The sequence below is a fragment of the Poeciliopsis prolifica genome, unplaced genomic scaffold, assembly GCF_027474105.1.
Source record: "Poeciliopsis prolifica strain line A6 unplaced genomic scaffold, Auburn_PproV2 SCAFFOLD027, whole genome shotgun sequence".
In the NCBI taxonomy this organism is placed as follows: domain Eukaryota; kingdom Metazoa; phylum Chordata; class Actinopteri; order Cyprinodontiformes; family Poeciliidae; genus Poeciliopsis; species Poeciliopsis prolifica.
The window spans coordinates 2526286-2543757 of record NW_026562402.1 but is presented as its reverse complement, the minus strand read 5'-3'; positions in this window follow the sequence as shown (position 1 = coordinate 2543757).

Genomic DNA, 17472 nt, shown 5'->3' with positions numbered 1-17472 from the left:
ATCCTGACCAGAGGTTTGAGTCTTTACCAATCTTCTCTAAGCTTCTGGTCCTGTGTTGGTTTTTCTTTAGGGATCTAAAGAAACCAGGATGCTATAATTGCATTCTGGCTTTAAACCATGTACGATCTTCACTACAAATAACCTGGTCTATCACATACATTTCTAATAAGACATCAGCGTTTCAGATTGTAATGCACAATGGAGTATTAGTGTAATGCGAAGGAAATAAAAAGAATATATATGAAATTATGAGATTAAAGTAATAAAATTATAAAAATAAAGTCAAAATAATGCAAGAACACTTATATCTATTATTTTAATACTACGTCTTATTTTTTTCTTAGCCTGGCCCTAATACTCCATTGTGTTAATGTCACAAAAGGCGAAAACATTTTTTTAGAAGTATTAATATTTTCACATGGCACTGTACTGTGTGGAACCAAGTACACGAGTCAGTAGTAGTAAATTTCTATGTCAAGAAATTATTGTTTGTAATTAATTCCTTATTTTTTAGTAGGCTTAGCAAATGAAACTCAACAAATAATATGTTATTTTTTCTGTTTGATGGAAACAGACCCTGCCCATTTGTGGAGCCATAAGTGTCATCTGTCATTTCACTGCTTCATGTCAAACTAGAGCCTGGTTTGTACAGACGCTATTAGGGGGGAAAAAATCCCCTGAATATTCTTGTTTTTATTATATCTCACTGTCCTGTGCTGTTTCCCTACAGTGATGGTAGAAAACCTGGTGAAAACTGCTTTGTGGTCTCAGTGGGTCAGTATTGCCATGTGCTCTGTGTGTATAAAATGTTTTGGGAGGAGCTTAAATGAACTAGTGAATTAATATTGTTAAATTCAGATGGTGTGTGAGGAGAAGTAACAGCAGTTATACTTTTGCTTGTTCATGATAAGCAGGTTAAGATTTCTATTTATACTCTTTTATTTTAAAATGTAAAAAAAAAAAAACATGTCAAAGCTCCTACAATGAGACTAACCACACACAGAAACTATGCACCTAAAACACAACAGCAGCTGGAGCCGGATGTGAACCCAGCTAGCACCACTCGAATTCATCCATGACCCAATTACTGATGTTATTCAATCACCTTCAGCGAGACAATCAGTTTCAGTAAAGTCCTTCTAACGGTCTCAGCAATATTTTTAGAACACTAAATAAAATTTTTAAGCACACACACCACTTATTTTCCACATGGACATCAGAGCTTTATAAATCCTGTCAGATTGTGTATGATCTCCTCCTGCGGGTCTGGGAGAAGCATTTCACAGCCCGATGAGGTGACTGAGGTTGAATAAAGACAATAATAAAGATTCTTGAGGTAAGATTTGTAGGATCTCGCTTGGCCCTGAACCTGATCAGTCTCCACAAACAGACAGTTGCTCAAAAAGTCTTTTATTCTGTGATGAAATGAACTTGGAAATTTTTTTCTGTAGTGAAAAGTGAAACAGAAGGAGAATTAAATACATAGCAAAACTGACACTCATCCTTTGACCAGATCTGTTCACCTCAATTAGACCTTAGTAGCTTTCTGTCTTTGATTTTCATTGATACAACATTGGCAGTACAGAAATCGCCTAAACTAATTGATCTTTTTAGTTCTAATTGATACAAGTTGATTCAGCACATTTTAATACACTGAATGTTTCTTCATGGCTTGTTTGAAGCTGGATTGTGGCAAATTTGGAAAACTTTTGTAATTGTGAAGGCATTTATGATATTCTTGGTAAACATATTCTGCACTCAATGTTAGCAGTATCTCAGTTAGCTTCACTTCTTGGTGTAATCCTGTTCCTCTGAATGAAAACAAGTTCACCAAAAGCTAGCAAAGGAGTCACATTTGCTTAAGGTTGTTTCCACCACCTTGTTTCTCTATACATGGGAGGTTCCTGGTCCTCCACCATTAGTGTCAGCTTAGCACTAACACTTTTATACTTGAAGAGGCTTCAATATTTAATCAAATTAGCAGCTACAGGGGTTCATTAATTGTTACCTAACAGTAAAGGTTCCATCTCTGCACAATCCACCACATGCTCCCTTTTTCCTTCCATGTCAAGCAGGCCTGCCCATAATGAGAGAAATTATTGTTGGCATCCAAATAGCAAAGGATGGACAGTACAGACCTTGGTTTGGTTGTTAAGCCTATTAGCTGTAGCGAGATGGAGAGTAGGACCCAGTTCGCAGTCATTCCCTCAAAGCATTGGTAACACCTAGCAGGAGTAAAGCCAACACCTGTACACCTGGTTGTGGAGGAACTGATGTTGTTGTAAGCGCATGTGACGACTGTGGGAAGTCTTGCTTCAAAATCCTACACAAGCGAGCCACCCCAGTGCTGCTAACAGGACCCAGATACTTCCAAAGCTCTCCAAAAACTACAACTCTGACATTATTAATCCATGCAGATTTTAACCTAACAGCAACACCTTCATCCAGTATTTTAGGGGGTGCTGGTGAAAGACTGATTAGTATTTGAGCTAAATGAAGATTGATACCACTCTCATGTTGCTGCGCTAACCACAGCTACACTTTGTGAAACAGTCGCTCTCCAAAGTGATTGGTGTGTTTCCAGATCAAATTGACTATGAAAAGCGACCTCATAAAAGAAAAGAACAGATATGCAACTTGTATATGACAGAAACACAGCATAAAAAACTCATTACAAAAAAGGTAACATGATTTGAATGTTTTGCTAAATCGAGTATTGACACCAAAATAACATATATCCACAAGAAAATTATATATTTGTGTATTTTTTGTGTTTTTGCTAGCCGAAGATGGGGAACTGAGATTAAATGCAGTCTAAATAGTGTGAGCAGGTTTTAAAAACCACAGATGATAAACAAGGTAATCTTTATGTGATGCAAACATAGGAAAGTCCATTTGGGCTCAACAACACAGCTCACATGAGAAACTATAAATGCACATTTATTCACCAACAATAAAAAGAAGGACAGAAAGGCAATGGTAATTACTAGCAGACAATAATTGCAATAAAATGCAACACTAGATGTTGACAAGAGTCTGGCCATATTTATTACTTCCTAGATTCTGAAGTTTACTTGTTTATATCAAGCTAAAGGAGGGAAAAGTATTTAAAAAATAAAAATGAAGACTTGGTTTCTTTAAACTGCGAAACTAAACTCTGGTCTCAAAGGATGTTTTTAATTTATCCATCATTCTAAGTCTAGTTTGGTTTATGTAGTGTTGAACATAAAAGCTATGATAGCTTTTATGACGGACGGAGTGCTTTATTACTACTTGCTTTTTGACATGTTGACAAAACTTGTGGCATGAGATTCACAGATCTGTCATATTTATCATGCTTTGGCATCCCTGCTGCAAAATTTGCACAAGTTGTGCTCAATAGTAAACCAGCCACACAGGAATGACCTGATAATTTTACTGCTTAGCCTCATGCTATACTGTTCAAACCCTCTGTTTGTGCTGATGAAGACACGCTAACCTTAGCATGTTGAATGTCTGGAATTGCCCCAACTTGAGGGAGACCACGTCTTTATGTTTGTTCCTTTTTCACAAAAATAGAACGTCAATTTATTTATGTAGCACATAAAAACAACATATGTTGACCATTAAATAAAGCAAGATAACAACAATAAGAACAAAAATCATATATATTTAAAAGTAAGGTTAAAACAAAAAAAACAATATACTTCATTATTTTCATCATAAGAGAAATTCAAACTGTTTGAATAAAACACCAAAGAATAAAAATGTCTTGAGCAAAGAATTAAAAGTCGCAACAGTCTCAGCAGTTCATATGAAGGCAAACCTTCCCAAAATTTAGAAGCAGAAATGGCAAAAGTCTGATCAGAAAACAGAATCACAGCAAAGAAATAATATTGACAATACAAGTTGCTGTGGAAAAACAAAGTAAATGACATTGATACTAAATAATAATTAGAAAAAATTGTGTGTGTGATATTAATTGTGATTAAAAGAGGGAAATGTTTCCTCCTCTCTCCACATCCTGCAAGACTCAATGTCCGACCATCTGATAAAATTAGGAAGGTTTAAGAGTGATGAGGATTAAGGCTGCGCGAGATCAGCCTTTATCTGTCATATCACAGCTCATATGATTCCATTTAACAATCAATAATAAGGACTTACATCTAACCCCGGAAACAATACCGCCTAAAGGGAAGATAAACAAGAGATTTTTTTCTCTCTCTCGGCGGCACTGAGAGATGAACGCTGTAGTTCAGAGCAAGCACATGCAAACAGGCAATACAAAGGCTAATCGAGCAGAACGCTTATGTAATATGACAAAAAAAACAACCCTCTGCAAATACAGAAACAGCATTAAACATGCTGGTAAACAACCCTGACAAAAAGAAAATGCTTCATGAAGGCAATTAAATGTGACTCCTGGAAGCTGCTTGTCATCGTGTGTCCAGCGTTAGCATAACAGCCATTTTCTTCTTTACAAAAAAAAAAAAAATCCTATTTCAGAGACTTTATTGACTGTGATTATCTCCAGAAAAAGTATCATCTTGCAAATTAAAGTTTTTTGAAAGTCGGCACCAAACCGTGTGTGTTTTCAAAATGCTTTGTGAGTTTTCACTCAGCAAGAAAAACAGATTATTAACCTGCATAAAAAGATAATAAACATAAATCATAATCTACAGTTAGAGCAATAATTATTCAAACTACTGATTTTTACAATTTGAATAATAGCTACAAAACAATTAATTAAATTTTGCTTCAGACTTTTGCAGATACATTAATTAAACACTAAAGAGATTAATATTCACTTAAGAATGCTCAGAATATTACATATTTAATACAAAAACATAAGTACAACAACCTGATTGCTGACTCAGGTAGCTAGCGTCAGTCAAGTGCTTGACAGAAATTCTGCTTGTTAAAATTCAGGTGGACTGAAACATCGGCTGAAGATATTCAAAACAATTTGTTCCAAAAGAAATGTCTAAAAGACGATTCAGGAAATTGACATTTTCATTATAATTCAGCTTAAATAGAACCAACGTCTAAAATATGATATTCCTCATCTGTGGTTGAAATAAAGTTTTAACCATAAACCCCTCACACCACTAGCTGCTAGCTGATAATATTAACAGCTAGCAGCTATATTGTAAGAAGTGGTGTCGAAACTTCCCCCAACATGTTCTGTTTTTTTATTATTTTGGGTAATTGGACAATTACTCAATTGTCCTGTTTTAGAAATTAGGCTAACGTTAGCTTGATTTGAATGAGCTGATGATGTTTGTGTTAAAGCTGCAGTATGTAACTTTTATCAACACATTTTTTTTCATATTTGCTAAAACTGTCACTATGTCCTGATAATATAACATGAGACGGGCAATCTGACAAAAAAATCAAGCTCCTCCACATCCTCCCAGTGCTAGTAACTCCATCTGAAGAAATGCACCACTCACAATCAAAAAAAGCCAATCAGAGCCAGGAGGCGGGTCTTAGTGCTGTCAGTCAATTCAGGTACTTGCTGTTAAATGTTCTGATGTGAAGAATCGAAGAAACAAATTCCCGTTCCAAAGAAATTGGTTTTGCCCCCTGTTTTTGGTGACCATGCTAGCGGGGAGAAGCTTTAGTGTAGCAGATAGCTAGGGGGAGGCTGACTAATGTAAGACCCTCCTCCTGGCTCCGATTGGTTGTTTCTGACAAAGCTGTTTACTTCTATAGTTAGCACTGTGAGAAGGCAGACCACTTCTGATCTAATCATAGAGTGCTGTCACGACATAGTGACAATTGTAAAACAATAAAATAAATAAATAAATAAAAGTTACCCCAGCTTTAAAATGTAATTTAACACAGTTCCTGTCAGTAGACATACTTCACTGTATTAATTCAAGGTTCTGGTTTGATGGATATACTTAGATGAAACACCACACTTTTTTTTTATGTAATTAGCCTTTTACTGACACGTGGTGAGACGTGAGCGATGACCTCATTCTCTCTGAATGATCTGTGTGTCTCGATTGATTTGGCGGCTCAGACCGGCTGTACATGTAGCTGTTGCCAGCTCGTCCAAGCGGCTGGCCGGCTTTGGTTTTCAAACCGAGTTGAGGCTGTGACTCCAGTGCAGTAGTTCAGTGCCTATACTAAATGTGAGGTTGTGCCTCGACTATGAATTCTGTTCTCTAATAAACTATTTTGACTTGTTGTCTGATTCCATATGTTGCATGTACCCTTTTTTGATTTTTTCTCTCTCCAACCCTGAGAATTGATCATGACTTTGTCTAGGCCGACTCTTGTCTAGGAAGAGTCGGGTGCTGCCGTCGGGGGGGAAATGCCATCTGATCCATTATAGATGAAGCTGACATCAAAAACCCACTTCAAATGCGCCACATGGATGAAGCACTCCTATAGAGGGTGAAGAAAGAATCCAAAGCACGTTTCTTCTTTCACAGTGGGAAGAACTGGATGTGTGACTCCGTGGTCAGCTGCTTCTCCAAATGAGACTTCTCTCATCTTCAGACTCTCAGGGGATCCACCTGTCACATTGAATATGTGTCATATTAAATACCACCTGCAGTCATCAGGAAGCAGCCGCTGACTCTGTGGAGCTATGAGGGAGATAATGTGCTGCTTCCTGCATCATTAGAAAGCTTTTTAGACTCTTAACAGCAACTAATTGGCTGCTTGGTAATTAGAAGGAGCATCGCTTTGTTGTCAAAGCTAAAGTTTGGCTGAAGATGAAGGCTTGTGCAAAATATGTTTACTTTGAGAGAAACGGGAGGTAATATTAAACAGTTTCTAAGGTTGCATGGCTTGATGAGCTCTACCTTTTTATAAATAGTAATTTATCACTAAAACACGACTGAGTTTTTATAATAAGCCTCTATTTTCACTGGAATGACATCAAAGTTGGACTTTTCAAGCATTAACATTGATCAATGAATTAATTATGAAAAAAATTCTGTAAAAAAAAGAACTAAAATTTTTCATAACATCTTTTTCTGTTCCCAAATATCTCGCAGAGGAGATTGGAAACACTAATATACTCAGTCTGAACTTGTAATCAGACACTTTAAAATTACAAGAATTTTTGCCCTTAAAAGTTAGAGTTTATTCACACAGGGAAAGTCCTGTGGTCCACTTGATTGGGTCGGACCAAATGTGCATTTTATGTTGTGCTTTTTCGCAAACATACTATAATTTGTAATCAAAGCCACGCAGATGATGGTCATTCCTCCTGTTGGTCAGAAATCATGAACTTGGGACAGAACACAAACCCAGAACATAAACAAACATGGAAGTCCTGCATATTGCATTTGTGCTGTTATTACAGCTGTGACTGTGATGGCATTTTCAATGTCAAGACCATTTCATTCAATGCTGGTTTCACAATGTGATATTAAACATTTTGGAACGGCGTCAGAAACTGCTAACATGGCCGTTGCCATTCTATGCATCTCTGTTCAGTCCTAATCTCTGTTCAGGGCTCCGTCTGGGCGTTCTCCCATTGAGATGGAGTTAAACCTGATCAGTCAGCAGGCAGAAGAAGTTGTGAACTGCCTGTGGTTGTAGCTTGGCAATGTCAACAAAGGAAGTGAACGAAGCTGTTCAGTCTGTGTTGGTCACACTTTGAAATACCAAATTAACATAGACATCCACCTCATTCGGATCTGAACGAGATGGCTTTTGAAAAATTGGTGTGTTTCTGTTCATCAACAACCAAAGGGTTATTTTTGCCGTAACGCCCAGGACCAGTGGCTCATGAAGCTCACGAAGATGTACATTTCCTATAGTTTGTTCACATCAAGGTCTTGAAGCAAACCACACCAGAGTTCATTTCAGAAAGACTAACTCAAAAAGTAGGTCTTGGTCTGGTACGTTGGTCCTCTCCGGAGTTCAGAAAAGGAAGGGAAAAGGAAGAAGTCTGGACAAACAGAGGAAACTAAGCCTGGTCCATTTAAAGTGGACTAAAAGCAGCAGATGTAAACACACCCTAACTCATCCTAAATCTGGCTTGCATTAGAATTAATGTCAAAGGAGTGTAAAATAAAATCATTGAACATTCCCGCATTAACAGTCGGGAATTAATTTGAGAAAGGTAATGACTCCGATAAATGGAACTCGGACACTCATGACTTTTTATGATTCATCACAATTAAGAGCAAGTTTTCACTGCCTGATACGAGCTCTGATCAGATGTATCATCCTGGTGTACAGCGTCGACTGTTAATTAGTGATCAAAGATTTATGGCCGTCCAATCACCATCCTCACCCTGCTCCCTGGTGTCTGCTCCAACACGGATCTATAATTAGTGTTATTCCATTAATGTCGCAATGATTAACATGTTGCTGAAGCTGCTTATTAACATCTCAGCAGGAATCAGACGATGGGAAATGCAGAAACAGATAAGGTGGGACTGAGGCTGGATATGAGTTTAGGTTACGGCTAACAATGTGACATTTAAAAAAAAGCATTGCTGTGGCATCTTTTGTCTGGTTCCTGTTGTTTTAAAGCCTCATAGATGGGAATAATGAGGTTCTTTCTCATGGGATGCATGAGCACTGACTTCTGTTGCTGTCTGGCCACGGCAGTCTTATTATTTTCACCCGGGCTGAAAAGTAAAGTTAAAAAAAGGCTGGAAAAGCAATTGGAAATCATGCTCTGGCTCTGACGAGCATGTTGGCGTTGTGTGAAATTCTTTCATCCAAAACATGCTGTTATTCTTTTCTTGCGGCCCACGACATCATGAGGTTATTTATAACCTCTCTGTGATGAAGAGCCTGGCTCCCTTGTTTTCCTCAATCGATTCATATGAACATGAAACCATAGATCACCTACCAGATAATCAGCACAAGGAAATGTGGAGGTGGACTAATTTTGTATTTTTCTGCATAAAGAAGCTAATGTGTATAATTAAAAATGTACTATCTGATCCCTACAAATTTCTTTAAATGATTGAATGGAGAAAATTAATGTTCCCATAAACCTAACAACTAGTTGTTTCTCTCGATGGAGTCGCCAGTTATCTTTTATGGCTCAATTTTTACGTCCCTGTTTCATCTCTCCTCCTCCTGCACTCTCTCTCAGCTGCATTCACTTACCTCTGATTCGCTCCTCTGGTTGAAATGAGTTCAACGTGATTGTTAGTCACTCCTTCCTGGGGCTCTTTATATTTTTCTTAGGCTCCACAAATATGTTTCACTTTGTGTTTGTCTGACAAACTTTCTGCGATCTGATAGCAAACAAAACAAAAATGTTTGTGGGAGGAGACAGACTGGCTATAGCCAGTGTCACGACTGGCGTCGTAATTATGCAAATCTGAGTGTGCAGGTGCCTGCCTCTGATTGGTTGACGGAAGACGACGGACGTCCTATTGGTGGTCTCCCGGAGGTGACGGATATAAAAGCTGAAGACGCGCACTTCCTGTCATCCGTCCTCCGCTCATCTCAACCGGCTGCACTCTTTTGTTTGTTTTGCTTGTAAAAATCATGTAACTTTCTGGAGTTTGTAGGAGTGAGCTGCCGTTTATGTTTCATTAGTTTTCTCCTGTTTTTGTAGTTAGGGAGGTAAGTTTTTGTTATTTGGTTTCTTTATTTTTTAGGTAAGTTCGTTAATATTTAGATAGTTCTTTTTGTTTGTTGTTTTCGGCATTGGGCTCACTCTGAAGACATCTACTCCCTTGGCTGTAACATTTCAGTATCAACAAAAAATACATCTTTTTTTTTTTTACAATAAATAACATTATAAAATGTCAATTTTGTTTGTGTTGACCGCTTGAGATCAGAGGAGGATGGATCACTCGTGTTATGACCTGGACCCCTAGACGGGTCGTAACACCAGTCTGCCTCAAAATGTCCAAGAGGAGCTGAAAAGAAAACTTAAAAATGCAAGAGTGAATAAAGTGTGAATATTTAGCATTATGAAAAACTGGAGAAAATGGCACATTTTCAGTCACTTATGAAGTTTTGATGTTTAGATTGTTAGTTCCATTCATGTTTGTTTTGAGTATCTCTTTATTGCTCATTTCCTTTTAAATTATCATTTTAGTTTTCCCCTAACTAGTTAGTTTGCTAGTTTGCAAGCAAGAAAACTAAATATTTGAAGCTTAAAATTTTGCTCAGAACTTTTCAAATTCACTTGTCCACTTAATTGGCAAATATATTAGTATATTATCTAAGTATTTAACTACACAAACTAAATATTCAGCTTCAAACTTGTTAGTGCAAACTAATGATTTAGCTTAACAGCTCCAAATTTTAACTAAATATTATCACCTTCCAACAATTAAAGCCCAAATTACCGCCTCTTCCTCGACTTAGGTTATAATTTTAGGAAAATGAAGACTTGTAACTAGCTAGCTAAAGCCACAAACTAAACTTAAGTTTGTGTATTAAATTTAGTTTGAAACAATAACATTTATAGTTAATAAAAATATGACTTTGTAAAACTGACCTCAATCTTTCTCTCTCCTATAATAATAATAGGCTAAATAATTCAATGATCTATGCTCATTTTTGGCTTTAACTTCACAAACGGCATCATGCAGTGAAAGATGTGTCCATCTTCACTACAGTAACGGATGATTGATCTCCAGGAGCATCAAGGCTTTTTACATTTCTAGTTCTGTGTTTGCTGAGATGGATCGGATTGTGAACAAATGCAGTAACAAATGCAGAGAAGTGATAAAAAAAAGAAAAAAAAGAAAAAAGAAGAAGAAGCATCTTTAGTTTAGCCGCAGCTCTCCTCCACCTGGACCAGCACATCTGACACACACAACATGATCTGAAACCGCACAGATGCTGCAGGAAAACATCACACACACACACACACACACACACACACACACACACACACACACACACACACACACACACACACACACACACCCACACCCCCCCCACACACACACCCACACACCCCCACACACACACACACACACACACACACACCCCACACACACACACACACACACGTGCGCGCGCTCTAGGTTCCCTTTGTGGATGTGTGTGGTGAGCTTGAAGCCCCCCCACCCCCACCCTCTCTGCTTTGCAACCCAGAGATGACTAATAAAGGACCCCCGCAGAGCAGAGGCTGTTGGTTCAGAAGCAGAGAGCTCAGGCTGCGCTCCGCACGTCTGCCTGGGATCTGGAGGATTCTCTTAATTCACCATTTCAAATGAGCGTCTGCTGTCTGGGATTTATTTTCTCATTCTGCGTTCAGCGAGGCTGACATCAGGTCCGGGAAATTAAATGCGGAAAGGGGATTTTTGGTGAAATTGGGTGGTCTTGTTTTCTGTCAGTACTAAACATAATTAACACTGAAGGCAGCAGTGCAGAAACAAAACAGGCTTTACACAAAAAGAAAAACATTTTTAAACACATATGTTCTTTATATGTTACAATTTCTGAGTTGACTATTTTTGCTTCACCACTATTTTAATGGTAATTAGATATAAGCTACAGCACGCTGAAGTTTGTTCAATGCCGATCAGGAGTCCTGGTCTGCCATCTAGTGGTGAACATATGTAGGTACACAGACTTAAGCTACAAACCCATTCAAAAAATGTGAATATTACTGAAAAGGCCCATCATTTCAGGAAGTTTCTGACAAGGTGAAACGCATTATATACATTAATCACACACAGATAGATGCTTGAAAAACTTTCTGTCTGTTAATTATGACGATTTTGAAAAAAAACTCACAGCTACTGAAAGAATGACATTTAAAGCTAGAATTTTTTATCAAAGAAATTAAGAAAAAAAAACAGAAATGTTTAATACCTGCTTATTGACAAATAAGACTCAGCCATGTATTTTAATTTATTGAACATGGCTGCAAGTTCACAGAGCAAGAGCTAAGATTAGAATCCATGAAGTATATATAATATATAAATAAGCTTTAGTTACGCTATTTCAGATATATATTCTTTGATTATTATTACAGTTATCACAGCACAATTTAGGAATATACTACATAAGTCAAGCAATGTATGTTTTTTTTCATTATCATTTAAATAAATGTGTGCAAGAATTTCTGGGTGTCTTGGAAGATGACTGAGAAAAGTCAAAGACATTAAAGCTGCAGTACGTAAGTTTAATAGCATGTTTTTTTTTACATATTGTTTTAACACTGTCACCATGTTGTGACAGATAATCCGTGAACAGATCAACATCCTCAGCCTCATGGCTGAGTTAGTGTCTCAGTCTGTCAACATGGAGAACGCTGATGAGTTCAGTCAGCCAGAACTACAACTCTTCACAGGATATTAATCAGACTTCCACAGTTTCAAACTCGACAGTGAAGAGAGATTGTGGAAAAAAAACAAAAAAACTAATAATAATAATAATAATAATAATAATTAAAAAACACTATAGCAATGTGATCGCTGAACTTCCTTGTTCTGAATCAGTTGAAGCCTAACATCAGATCTGATGTTCTTTAGTTGTAGCATCACATTTACACACAGATCAAAAATGTTACAAATATCTCCTCTAATGTTCCTTTGTGTTGACAGGATGGAGGTCCAGAGTGATGATGATGATGATGATTATGATTTCTGTTCTGTGTCTTCTTACTTCCACCTCTGACTTCTGTCATGTCTACCTTTAAACCTGAAGTGACAAACATTTCTCTGGGTCTTGATTAGGTGGTTCCTGTCTGTGTAGGTGTCTGTGGTTTCTTCCTGTGGGTTCTGTGGATGTCAGCACATGCATTTGATTGCAAAGAGCTTTAAGGAGAGATTAAAACACGTGATATAAGTGAAACTGCCTCATCTTGTTGCTTAAAGCACATGTTCTCACAGCACATAAGACTTCTGACTTTTAATATGCAGACAGCACCAATAAACATTTATTATGTTGTGAAAAAGTATTTTCCTCTTACAGATTTTGAACAAATAGTTTCTTTAAAATGATTCATTTATTATTTTATTAAGGCTGTTCAAGCCAACCTGGCCCTGTGTGGAATTTCAATCAGCTCTATTGTTAATTCATAAATTTAGCTTTTTTAACCACCTTTGGTTCAAAGTTGTTTTCCAGATCCATTCATTCTTGAAAGGCTGAAAGTGGCTGAATTAAAAAATCCTTTTGGCCATTAGGATGTGGTGTCTGTGTGAGTCATGTTTGCATTTTCAGTTTATGCAAGTTTAAAAACACAAGATTAAAGATTAAAGTTTTGAACAGTTTTTATGACCAGATTCCATGTTTGTTTTTACAATTTTTGTGTCAGATTTACAAATGTCAGTTTATCCTTTTGAAATAATATTCTTTGTGTTTGTACCTGGACCAGATCTTATGAGAACAGAGAGAAAATGGAGGCAAATTGAATAAGTTTCGACAGAGCAGTTACCTCTGAACTCGGAACAGTGTTCCAGTTAATGAGTCGGCATTACGTTTTTGCTTAAAGGAAACTCAATTTAAGCTTTACTTCCTTTAAGCAAAAAACACTTTTAATTTACACCCAGGAGCGGCCATATTGAAACATCAAGTCTCTCAAAAGTCAGAACTGGAGGTAGTCGCAGTTCCTCCCAGCGTTGAGTGGGAATTCTGACTTCAGTGGGATTTCCACTTGATTTTTTAACTGGGAAGACAGAATTTCCCAGTATGGGGTACAACTGCAATGACTCATAACACACGACAACTTTAATGATGTAACTCAGGCCAAGGCCATGCGTCTCTGAGAAGATAAGACAATCTCCATGGAACGGTACCTTTTAAAAATAGAAAAGCCTTCATTGGCAATACATTTAGCGAGCTTCTCACACTTGCTAACAAGTTTCCGAATTTCTTTTTAATTATTAATCTCTTGCAACAAACTCCAAGTAATACCTTCTTACATTCTTTACTTCTTTTCACAGGGTATTATTAATTAATTAATTTATTTTTTTACCGGAATCAAGTACAGACTCTACGTCCGGCGAGAAGCGTGTTGGTAAGATGAAAAGATTTCTTCACACTTTAATCTGCCACCGATGTGAATAATGTGGGCATTAACTGTTGAGTCTCCTGTTCACCAGCCAGAAGAGTTAGCTTGGCCTCCAATGAACACAAAGGTCACCACCTCCACCACACACACACACACACACACACACACACACACACATACCACCCACACACACACACACACACCCCCCACACACACACACACACACACACACACACACACACACACACACACCCACCCACACACACACACACACACACACACACACACACACACACACACACACACACACACACACACGCAAAGGTTTCTATCAGAAGAAAATGGTGAAGTGTGGAAGGTGCGAGTCCACAGGTTTATGCAGAACGTTCACATTTCACATGAACCCCAGTCATTTCATGCATTGACCCCCCAACTGTCTCTGCTGTCACACCTGACTCAATAAAGATCGCAGCTGAAGGAAACATGTCCCACATTAATTATTGATTTACAATTGAAATTAGTGCAGAAAACGCATAATTACTATGGCAACAGGAACAGAGAAAAGAATTCACATTAAAATGTAACAAAAATTAATGGAAATAAAAAAAGCTAAGAAACAATGTAAAAGTCTGAGACTGTCCTACATACATAATAAAAAAAATCTACTCATAATAAATATATAATAAAAATTTGCATTGAATATATATACGAAAAACTAAACATTTTAAAGTCAGAAAACCAAGCAGATCCAGCAGAGTAAGATTTAAATCTCACTGCTTTAGGAATCGACCACACACTTTGATCTGCCTTGTTGCTTAAAATGGGCTTTAGAAATAAAATTAACTTCTCTAATATACCTAATGTGGTTCATACACTACCGTAACATCTGCAGGCCCGTCTTTAAAAGATCTAAAAAGAAATATTTATAAATGCAGTTTTAAACATGATGCAAATGAATTATTGACGTGGTATTTGCTTCTCTTAGTAATTAAGAATGGCATCCAAAAACTACAAACACACAAACTACATTAAATAACATTTTTAAAGCAAAGAATCAGCAACTTTTATAACATCACAAAAAAGTAGAATTTATTTATAGTTATGGTTTCACATTATGTTTTTATTACAGTATTACTGTGGCACCAACCCCAGCACTTAAAATGACAAAAACGTTCTAGCAGCAACTAAAATACACATTGTATTAAATTAATGATGAAGATGATTTTTTTTGTTGTTGTTTTTTCCCAGGGATTAGATTTTTAGTTTTGCATAAAGTATCCAGCATCCAGTCTTTTGTTTTTAGCATCTGAAGACACGTTTGTTCAGAATGACTTTTAATTAGTTTTATGTGAGATGTATGCTGTGTCGCGTCTCGTTCTGAATTTTTCTGTCTTGTATTTTATAGTGTCTGAACTGTAAAAGGGGCTTTAAAAAAATAAATAAATAAATTATAATAATAATAATAATAAATAAAATGCATTTGCTTTTTAAAAGGTTTAAGTTAAGTAAAATCTGAGCAACTAAAAATTCATAAAGCGATTCTGTCTTATATGTGATATGTCTTTTTAATAAATACTATCACTGAAATCTTTCTATGAATTTGTTCTGTCGTTATTTTTGCACATGTTCATCTTTACTGACTGACTGTATCTGTTCCCTCATGTCTTTGCTAGATCAGGTTAAAAGTGAAGCTGCATTTCACTATCAGCTTGTTTTATTCTGGGGAGTAAAGAAAACATTCAGATTTGTTTGTCTTTGTTTTATAGGTGATATTTCAACAGTGGCAAATTTTCCTGCAACGACGCGTACTTCTAAATGTCACGCTGTTTAGTTCAGAATGCCCTTTTGTGCAGTGTTAAGTCAGATTTTTCAACATAAAGGATGGAAATGAACATGAAGGTAGATACATAAAAGCCTCATAAGTATCTATGTGACACTTAATTTTAATAAGCACAGTGCAGAGTGAGTGCCTTCATGCTTCCTGAGAATGCATGTGAGGAAGAAGCGAGTGTAAGATCTGCGTTTCCTGCCGAGATAGAAGATCTGGTTTGTGGCTTGGTTTCTGCTAAACTAGCTCCCCGTCACAAACCGGTGGTTATGCATCAGCTCTGATCGCCGCGCTGATAAATGGAAACCATGTGGTCAAGTCGACTCTGAGAGGATCAGACACCCAGAAAACTCGTCTGTAATAGTCAGTGGTAGAGACTTTAAGGCGTTTCACACCCACTGCTGAAATAAGTTATTTTAATGTGTGGTGGAGGGGGAGGGGGCATTTTTGACTCTCATAGATGTTATAATTTGTACAATATGGGCATGCGTTCACATATTTGAACTTTTTATCATGTCAATCAAGAATATTTTACTTTTTGTGCAGCAACAGAAAACTAATTTTCTACATGTGTTCAGGAGGTCAGATCAGACTTTGAGTTTATTCTTAATTTACAGTTTAACAACAATAATAATAATAATAATAATAATAATAATAACAACAACAACAACAACAACAACAACAATAATAATAATAATAATAATAATAATAATAATTATTATTATTATTATTATTATTATGTATCTGTTTGCATTAAAAACAATCAGATATGCTAGAAGGAAATAATGAAAAACATTTAAGCATGCCATAAAATTTTAACAAATAGTTTGTTATTCTGCAATATATAACATGAATTTGAAAGGTGTATTGAAAAGAATATCAAAATATTACTGTGTTTAGAGTATTTTTTAAAAAGATATACAGCGAAAGATCTAAATTTACATTAAATATCAAACATGTGGAAATAAAAAACAACAAAAAGGGGAAATGCAGTAAAAATGAATCTGATTTTGAGAAAAATCCAATTTGTACAGATTTAGAAATACAAGGGATGCAAATTTAGGCATTTTTTTTCTTGAATATACAACTAAGAAGTTAAATATGAGACCATCATTTAAGGTTTAAATTATATCTCACAGTGTGTGTGTTTTGCAGCAATAAATTCCAAAGAGTTTAACGGTTCAAATCACATTTTCTCTTTTTCACCATTTCTTAACTTTGTTGAAGTACTGGTAATCTGTGTTTGAGTGTAAATTCTTATTTAAAAATAAATCCAACTTGGAATTCAAACTTCCATGTCAGATTGGAGTTGATCTAATCTGGGTTAAATATGATATTTCAGAAATCCACTCTACATGTATTTAGCATTCTTGAAGAATATTTATGGTATTTGAAATGTTCGATCAGAATCCACTGCAACTTTACCAAATCAACTTCAGTATATTTGATTTACATTTGCTTGAAGGTATTTGACAGATATAATGTTTATGCCAGTTTCCTAATTGGTGACTGTCTGATATTTTGTGGTGTAAAGCACTTTGAACTGTTTTGTTGCTAAAACAACAGATTATAAGACTTCATATGTGAAATGCGTTGAGCCAACAATTCTTTTCTTTTGACTTTGACATTTATGGGCTGCTTTGTTTTTGTTTATCATTGACAAAACCAGTAGAATGCATGGATATGTGTGGCTGTAAAGTCAAGAAAACATGATATTTGGTTGCTATATTTAGGATCTGAACTGTTGGGT